This window comes from Nicotiana sylvestris, chromosome 7 (genome assembly GCF_000393655.2).
Source record: "Nicotiana sylvestris chromosome 7, ASM39365v2, whole genome shotgun sequence".
NCBI lineage: Eukaryota > Viridiplantae > Streptophyta > Magnoliopsida > Solanales > Solanaceae > Nicotiana > Nicotiana sylvestris.
In genome coordinates, this window is record NC_091063.1 from 18,545,409 (window position 1) to 18,553,519 (window position 8,111).

The 8,111-nt window shown below is 36.4% G+C and overlaps 2 long non-coding RNA genes across 2 annotated transcripts; both read left to right on the top strand.

The window, feature by feature from the left end:
* Positions 1-262: 262 nt before the first annotated feature.
* On the top strand, positions 263-1,148 carry LOC104230523 (uncharacterized). The gene is made up of 2 exons (XR_711877.2): positions 263-714; positions 828-1,148. It is a non-coding gene; the product is annotated as an uncharacterized lncRNA (long non-coding RNA).
* A 2,631-nt stretch (positions 1,149-3,779) lies between these two features.
* LOC138872613 (uncharacterized) lies at positions 3,780-7,074 on the top strand. Its single transcript, XR_011401069.1, has 3 exons — positions 3,780-4,208; positions 5,960-6,031; positions 6,823-7,074. It is a non-coding gene; the product is annotated as an uncharacterized lncRNA (long non-coding RNA).
* The last annotated feature ends 1,037 nt before the right edge of the window (positions 7,075-8,111 follow it).

The following is an 8,111-nucleotide window of genomic DNA, read 5'->3' on the forward strand; positions in this document are numbered from 1 at the left end:
TTAGCAAACATAGCCGGTACATTTCCCTTCCTCTTTCCCTGGCCTTTCCTGATTTTAATTTTGTTTATAAAAAAACTGTTTTTAGTTCGTAATGGTTTAACGATAGCTTAATAATTAGTTTAGTTGCATTTGTTAATAAATTTTGTCTTTTGGGTGTTTCTTTAAAAATCTATTTCTCGTTTAATTCAGAGGTTGTTTGTTTAAACCTTAGTTGAATTCGTTTATGACTGTTGGTTTGGATCCAATTTGGGCTTGCTAGCACAGAAGCCCAAGGGGAAATTTAAGCATGTTTGGCTATATGGCCCATATTGTTGGTACTTTCTGAAAGGTAAATAACATAAGATAAAAGGTATTTAGGGGATTTGGATTGAAAGAATCTTTCATAACCACTAAGGAAGGTTCTAGGAAAGTGGGAAGAGAAGTTGAATTGCTAAATAGGTTTAAATGTTGGGTCTGAAATGAAAAGAGGAAATTGGGGAAGGGGTAATAGTAAAAGATTGAAATCAAATCTGCTGCCCTAAAGCTCTCCTATAAGAGGCTCTTTTCCTGATTTTCCAAGCAGAGATTAGGACTCCAAAAAGAGAAACGGCTAAAAAAAATTTTCTGAGAAAACTATCTAGTTTTGAGCTTTATTTTCCTTTAGCTAAAAGTTTGGATGTGGCTTTTCTGGGGATTTTTCGGGTTTTCTAAGCTGAAACATGACTGGTTATTGAGGTTGTTGGTTGATTACCATTGTTGTTCTTTGTTGCTGAGCTATTTTATTTCTTTGCTGCCATAAGCTAATCTCAGATACATTTTTTTGATTTTGTTTGCTTTGTTGTATCCAGGTACTCCTTTAAATCCTTGGAGTGTGAGTTGAATATGAAGATGCATGTGTTAAGGCTGATGTAATGAGTCATCGATTTTTTTAGTAATTGGCTTCTAAGTTCCAATTTGTATATCTTCTTTTCTGTTAGCCATGGTTCTGCTTTGCATATCAATAGATGTAGGCTTATTTTTGAGCATGAAGTTGTCATTGTAACATCTGAGTTTCTAGGATTTGAATTCTGCTTGTGTTAAAAATCTCGTAAATAAAAATGTTGAATGTTTGAACCAAGTGGATGTACATTGTGATTGGGGAGTTTGCCTATGTAATTTTGGTTCTGGAATTATGTTGGAGACATTAGAACCTTTGTCAAGGGTCATTTTCATGTTGTCTCGGTATCTTGGTTTTATTTTGCAATTAGAAGCATGGTTTGAATTTTTTAAATGTTTTGAATTTGTTGCTTCTGTCCATGAGAATATTTGGTTGCTGATGAAGAACTGTTAGTCAAGGAAAAATATAAAATCATTGAGTATGTGAAAAGGGCCATAGGATTTAAAGACCAGTATTCGTTTCTCTTCTTTAATTGTCATTTTATCTTATTCCATGTTAAATGGTTTATGTAGCTTTCCTTGATTGATTTATGCTTTTGGTTACATCAGTATATGTTATTCATCGTTTTGTTGTTATCCTTCGTTAGAAATAGAAGAAATCTTAGGGAAGAAGATCACAATTCATTTAAGGTCAAACGGGTCGAGTTCATCTAAAGTGTGGGTCGGGTTTGATCGAATTTTGGGACAAAGAATTTCATTAGCCCACTTTTCCCATCTAATGTACTATAGTATAGCCAATGATTTCCACAAACGCTTTAGGGCCTGATCTGTTTTCTTCATAAAGGCTTTCAACCGGTAGTCCCTTTACAATGCCAATTTTAGTTCAAACATAATCCCTTGTAGTTTGCTTTAGGCACGTAGTTTATTGTAGGCACGTAATTAAATCGTTACAACTATGAGTACGGTTCCCGTGACGTAGTTGTGATACTTAATCCCTAATTAGTTTTAAATCTGAATATCCATAGTTCTTTTAATTTGAATGCAATTCCTTTGAAAGAAATTGAGGCATGCCATTCATACATTTGGATCATATAATCTATGGCTCTCATATTGATCGTCTTAACTAATGTAGAAAAATCCCTTGAACTCTCGTAGTTTTCTTGAGACACGTTAATAAGTTGTCATAGCTACGGGTACGGTTCCCGTAGCTAATGCGGAAAAATCCATTGAACTCTCATAGTTTACGTTAGGCGCGTTAATAAGTTATCATAGCTACGGGTACGGTTCCCGTGACGTAGTTGTGACACTTAAATTCTAAAATCTGGGGGTACATTTATGTAACCGTGCATAAATTAATCTTGTTAATAAAATAAACATATTGTGGATTGTGGGTACGGCTCCCGTGACATGATTTACAACTTGTAATCGAATAATTAGTTGTATAACAATTGGATTACTAAAAGGGGTTTTAAAAGGAGTAAAATGCACATAGGTTTCCAGAATGTTCTAAAATCCAATAAATATGCCAATAATAACAGTTGAGCGATCGTGCTAAAATCACGGAATCCGGTAGTGCCTAACACCTTCTCCCGGGTTAACAGAATTCCTTACCCAGATTTTTGTATTTCACGGACTGTAAAATAGAGTCAATCTTTCCTCGATTCGGGATTTTAAACCGGTGACTTGGGACACCATAAACTATCCCAAGTGGTGACTCTGAACAATAAATAAATAATCCCGTTTCGATTGTCACTTAAATTGGAAAAAACTCCCTTATACTCCCGCCGAGGGTAGAAAAAGGAGGTGTGACAGCTCTGACGACTCTGCTCCCCAGCAGAGTCGCCAGAGCTGTCACACCTCCTTTTTCTTCTCCTGAAAGGGGATATAAGGGAGTTTTTTCCAATTTAAGTGACAATCGAAACAAGATTATTTATATTAAATTCGGAGTCGCCACTTGGGATGATTTATGGTGTCCCAAGTCACTGGTTTAAAATCCCGAATCGAGGAAGTTGACTCTTATTTATGGTCTGCGAACACAAAAATTTGGGTAAGAAATTCTGTTAACCCGGGAGAAGGTGTTAAGCATTCCCGAGTTCCGTAGTTTTAGCACGGTCGCTCAACTATTATTATTGGCCTAATTATCTAATCAATTACATGTTTTATACCTACTATGCATTTTTAGCTTTTGACCGCTTTTAATTATTTGTGGAATTATTCTGGAACAAGTTACGATTGTCGTACACTTGTCATTTTGGTATACATTGAAAACTACGTCACGGGAACCGTACCCGCGATCCACAACATGTTTATTTTTTTTATTATTGTTCGAAGTTATGATCGAGTCACGTGAAACGTGCACTCGAATTGGGAATAAATTATCGTGACTATGGGTGTAGACATGTGATATTTGACCCTCCCCAAGATTTTTTATATTTTAGCATTTAAATATTTAGTTTAGGTCTAATATAGTTATTTCAATTAGTTTTGACTCTTTTACCTTATTTTATCACAAAAATGAAAATTATAAAAAATATTTTTCCTTTTTAGTTGCTTTTAGTTTATATACCTTTCGTAAAACTAAAAAAAATATATACAAAAATAGTACCTTATTTTTATTTTAATATGATATTTGAAAATACCAAAAATAATTTTGCTTTAACAGTTAATTTTATTTAAATAATTATTTTTACTTAAGTATGTCTAATTAATATTTTTGGTAATATTTCTATCTTTGTTTTTTTTTATTTAATAGGCAAGACTTGATGTTGGACGGATATATTTTTAATTAATTAAGATAATTTTAAGCAAATCAAGTCATAAAGACCCAAGTTTCTAACCCATTCCTTAAGCACAATAATCTAAACCCACATAATAACCTAGACCTAACCCATTAAAAGACTACACCCTTCCTTCTTCTAATTAGCCGCAACACACACGAAAGATAGATAGAAAAACGAGAATAGGGGGAACGAAGAAAGGCTGGAAAGAAACGGAGGAATCTGAGGGAATTTGGGAATTAGAATGGTAAAAAGGGGAGGTCACGAAACAGTAGCAATTCTCTAGGCTCAAATCATTAGAATTGAGACAATATAATAGACTACCAATCGAAGACTTTTCATATTCTTGTTTTTTCCCAAGTTGATTGATAAAGCTTCGCTGAGCTGACGAATACGATACAATGCGAACACCGGCATTCCCAAATCTCGGTTCTTAAAGTTCCGGTCAGCTCTTTGAATTTCGGTGTTCTATGGGTCGAGTAGAGTTCGAGTTCGTCCGCGAGGTTCGAGGTTCTGTCGAGGTTGTCGCTATCTAAGGTTTAAGCATTTTCAGATACAAAATTGCTTTGTATCGAGGTCCGTTTCTTACTTTTAATCTCAAAATTTTGTTGGTTCCCGTAATAAATAAAATTTTGGCGGTTTGCCATGTTTGATGCCGATTTTGGTATTAACTTATTTATTTCTTTTATTGCAATTTAATAATAACCCTCTTGTATCTTAATTTGGTTGGGTTGATACAACGCCTATAGCTGCTTAATGAAGTCGTCATCCATTCTTGCTAATCATTAATTGTAACGAACCGACCGGTCGTTTTAAGCTTTAGCGTGTCGTTCAGCAGTTTGAGGCTATAAGCAGCTTCACTTCAGGTATTATGACTTGAGTACACGATCGGAATTGAATTTCGGGAAGTTCGGAGTTGATTTGGAAAGAGAATTCTAATTTCGGAAGCTTTAAGTTGAAAGAATTAGCTAAGATTGGATTTTTGAGTAAACGACCTTGAAATCGGGATTCGAAGGTTCCAGCAGGTTCGTATGATGATTTCAGACTTAGGCGTATGTCCGGATCGGGTTTTGAAAGACTCGAGGAGCATTTTGGCGCCTATTGTGGAAGTTAGCATTTTGGAAGAAATTTCATAAGTTTGGATTGAAGTACATTTCAGTTTTATCGATGTCCTTTGGGATTCCGAGTCTAGGAGTAGCTCCGTATGGTGATTCTGAAGTTGGGAGCGTGATCGGAAGTGAATTCGGAGGTCCGTAGGTCATTTTGGAGTCATTTGCCTAAAGATAGAAAATTTAAGGTTTTTGAGAAGTTTGACCGAGAGTTGACTTTTTGATATCGGGGTCGGATTTCGAATATGACTTGCGTGCAAAATTTGAGGTCAATCGGATGTGATTTGATAAGTTTAAACATTGAAAGTAGAAGTTTGAAATTCTAAAGTTCATAAAGCTTGTATTGGATGTCGATTCGTGATTTTAGCGATGTTTGATGTGATTTGAGACCTCGAGCAAGTCTGTAATGTGTTATGGGACTGGTTGGTATGATTAGACGGGGTCCCGGGGGCCTTGGGTGGATTCCGGGTGGTTAACAGAGCGAAAATGGAATTTTGGAAAGGCCTGAAGTTGCTGGTTGCTGGTGTAACCGCACCTGCAAGACTAGGGCCGTAGGTACGGAGCCGTAGAAGCGGTCTTCCTGCCGCAGAAGTGGAAATGGACGGCTAGGCTAGGACCGCAGTTGCGGACGTTTTGTTGCAGATGCGGGACCGCATCTACGGAGGAGAGAGCGCAGAAGTGGAATGGGCTGGGAGCCCTGGACCGCAGAAGCGACATTTGGTTTGCACCTGCGAAACTGTAGAAGCGGTCAAGAGACCGCATGTGCGGAAATGTTGGAGGCAATAATGTTCTTTTAAATCGGGGTTTGGGTTCATTTCAACCCCATTTCTTCCATTGGAGCCAATTTTGGAGCAACTTTGAGGTGTCATTTTTACCACCAAGCATGAGGTAAGTAATTTATGCTAGTTTTTAGTTAGATACATGATTATATACGGATTTGGACATGGAAATTGGTAGAAACTTGGGGTTTGAGGGAAGACCTAAAAAATTCGTATTCTTGGATTTTGACCACGATTTTGGTTATGGAATTAAGAGAAAATCATATATTTGAGTTCGTGAGTTCATGGGTAAACTTTATCTTCGAGAAATTTCGAAATCGGGGCATGTGGGCCCAAGGGCATTTTTGTCAACTTTTTGATCGGGGTTAGGAATTGTTATAAATTGGATTATAATGAGTACCTTAGCATATATTAATGGATTTACATAATTATTTGCTAGTTTTGGAGCATTGGAGCATCGGTTTGAGTCATCGGAAGGGCTTGGAAGCCGGTTTTGGAGCTTCAGAGCGAGGTGAGTCTCCTTTCTAACCTTGTAAGAGGGAATTGTCCCCATATGTGATATAATTAGTTATGTGCTTCTATTTGTGGGGGCTATTTACGCACGAGGTGATGAGAGTCCGTGCGTAGCTACTATTATGTTTAAGTCTGGGTAGTCTAGGACCCAAAAACATGCTATACTTGGACTATTTCTAATCTTATTGACAGTTTGAATTGCTTAAATCACATCGAATTAGTAAATGAATTTCTAAAAAGATTTAAACTTCATTTTCTTAAATTGTTAAAAGAGAATTGGTTTTTCTTTGCATAATTGTTCCATGTTGACTTCTTGATTGACTGTCTGTGTGTGTTTATTTTTGGAATGAGCAGAACGTCTCGGTAGATTAAATAGATGCATCTATGGTTCGTGCCGTTCGACCCTCAGCACTGCACAGTTTAAATATTGTTGGATCGGGCCGTACGACCTCGGTATGATATGCGCATGCTTGTATTGCTTGCCTGAGAATGTTATGTGATAATATTTGCCTTCCTGGCCAGACATAGTTAATAAGCATAATGAAAAGTAAACCTTGGAAATCCGTATTTATTTGAGATATTGTTTACCTGCTATCTGGTTTTATGAGTTTATAATTGCTTTATAAAAATCCATGATTTTCTCACATTTTCACTATATTATATTTGTACTACTAGTAAATATCGATGTCGACCTCTCGTCTTTACTTATTCGAGATTAGACGGGATACTCATTGGGTACACGTTGTTTTCGTACTCATACTACACTTGCTGTGCATTTTTGTTGCACAGGCACATGTGGCCTAGTGGGCGTAGCGGCACGGTTGATACGGAGACTTAGGTGAGCCGCACTTCTCGAGATGACCCACAGCCAGCAGTCTCTTTCAAATTACTGTAATTATTTTCTGTCCAATATTGTATACCGGACGGTTGTTGTATTACATTATTTCCTAAAAATTGCTCATGTACTTGTGACACCGGGTTCTGGAATGATCACGGAATTTTTCAGTAGTTAAATTTTGTAAAGACATCCTCATTTATCCAGCAGAGTTTATTATTTATTATTTATTTGTTTAAAAGAAATGATTTCAAAATAATTAAAATGAGAAACTGTTAGTAAATTGTGGTTGACTTGCCTGACAGTAGTGTCCGGCGCCATTACGACCCTTAGTGAATTTTGGATCGTGATATTAATTTTACTTGTTAAGTATAACATTTATTGGGGGTCATTTGGGTGAAAATGATGATGAATAACTAATTATAATATGAAAGTACACAAGTTTTTTTTTTAATTTCTAAATTTGAAATGCATTTGGACATTAGTGTTGGCACGTTTTGATATTTTGATATGGTTAACCATTTCCTCAATTTCCTAGATGTTTATGTATTTAGGTGCAAAGTTAGCCTAATTTCATGTTTTATCGTGTATTTAGTCAAGTTACTCGATATTGCCATTCCATTAGTTTAACCTGTAAATTCAGCATTTTGTTTTAATTCCAAAAAGATACAATGCAACATTATAATTAGTGACCTGGCTAAGCCTTTTCCGCAAATAATTTCTTGTCCATAAATTTGGCATCACAACAACTCCAAGATTAGGAAAATAATTTAAATGCGTTAATTGTTGTAGGCGCGATTAATAATAAATTATCGTGATTATGGTTACGGTTCCCGTGACATGGTCATGATACATAAATCCCAATTCGAGTGCACGCTTCACGTGACTCGACCATAACTTCGAACAATAATAAAAAATAAACATGTTGTGGATCGCGGGTACGGTTCCCATGACGTGGTTTTCAATGTGTACCAAAACGACAAGTGTACAACAATCGTAACCTGTTCCAGAATAATTTCACAAATAATTAAAAGCGGTCAAAAGCTAAAAATGCATAGTAGGTATAAACACATGTAATTAATCAGATAATTAGGCCAATAATAATAGTTGAGCGACCGTACTAAAACCATGGAACCCGAAAATGCCTAACACCTTCTCCCGGGTTGACAGAATTCCTTACCCGAATTTTTGTGTTCGCAGACCATAAATAAGAGTCAACTTCCTCGATTCATGATTTTAAACC